Below are 963 nucleotides of genomic sequence, written 5' to 3' on the forward strand. Positions count from 1 at the left end.
AATCCAACCCATATATTATCCCAACATGCGGTCCCAACACGAAAACCCCACCCCACGACGCATACTTACCTTTCTTGTCGGACATTCCACTTACCGCTCGGATTCCCGTCTTAACAGGACATTTCTCGCTGGGCCCTCGTTATTAACTCTTGAAGCAACCAACAACCCTTCTATCCTAACCAAAAAATTGTACGGCTTGATGAAAATAATATATGGACCGCTCGCTCATGCTGTTGTTGCAAAGAATCTCACATGAAATGTTATACATATGTCACATTGGTTCACTATCCTATCTATAATGCCGTGACAGTAGTTTAGAAACTCTCCTAGCACTCCAAATACCGGCAACAAAATCACCAAATATATAGCATCCGCAGCTACCATGAAATAGGACACTAAACAACATTTGTAGCAAGCAATCAATTTATGCACCAAGCACACTGACCAGAAGCAACAAGCTATCAAGATTTCTTCTACTCACAGAACTGACAAATGTGACTAACTCTGTAAGAAGCTTTGCCTTCAGAACCTAAAAATGGTGTAGTCCCATCACTACTTCAGCCGCTCTCTGATCTCAATAGAAAACATGGAGATCGTCTAAAAAACATAGTACACTTCGGCTGCACTTAAATAAGCTTGCTAAAAAGAAACTTCTCAAGTGACAGTGACGTAAGAAAAAAATATAAGTAACTTCCACTTGACAGTCGCATCATTTGACTTATAGATTTTCAGTTAGCATGGCAACTGAAGTGAGTCTATTGATTAAATTACATAGTTCATTGTTAAATGCTAAACACAGATTTAGAAGAGTTTCCAATACTCATCTGTCAAATATGCTACTGTATACTTAGAGCATCTCCAGCCGCCGCCCCCCCCTCCAGGAGCCTTTTTTCTCTGCCGGCGATGCAAAAAGGGCAAAAAATGGCCCAGCCGTGCCCCCCAAGCCCCCTCCCCCCAAACAAT

Source organism: Triticum dicoccoides, chromosome 5A (genome assembly GCF_002162155.2).
Source record: "Triticum dicoccoides isolate Atlit2015 ecotype Zavitan chromosome 5A, WEW_v2.0, whole genome shotgun sequence".
Taxonomy (NCBI): Eukaryota; Viridiplantae; Streptophyta; class Magnoliopsida; order Poales; family Poaceae; genus Triticum; species Triticum dicoccoides.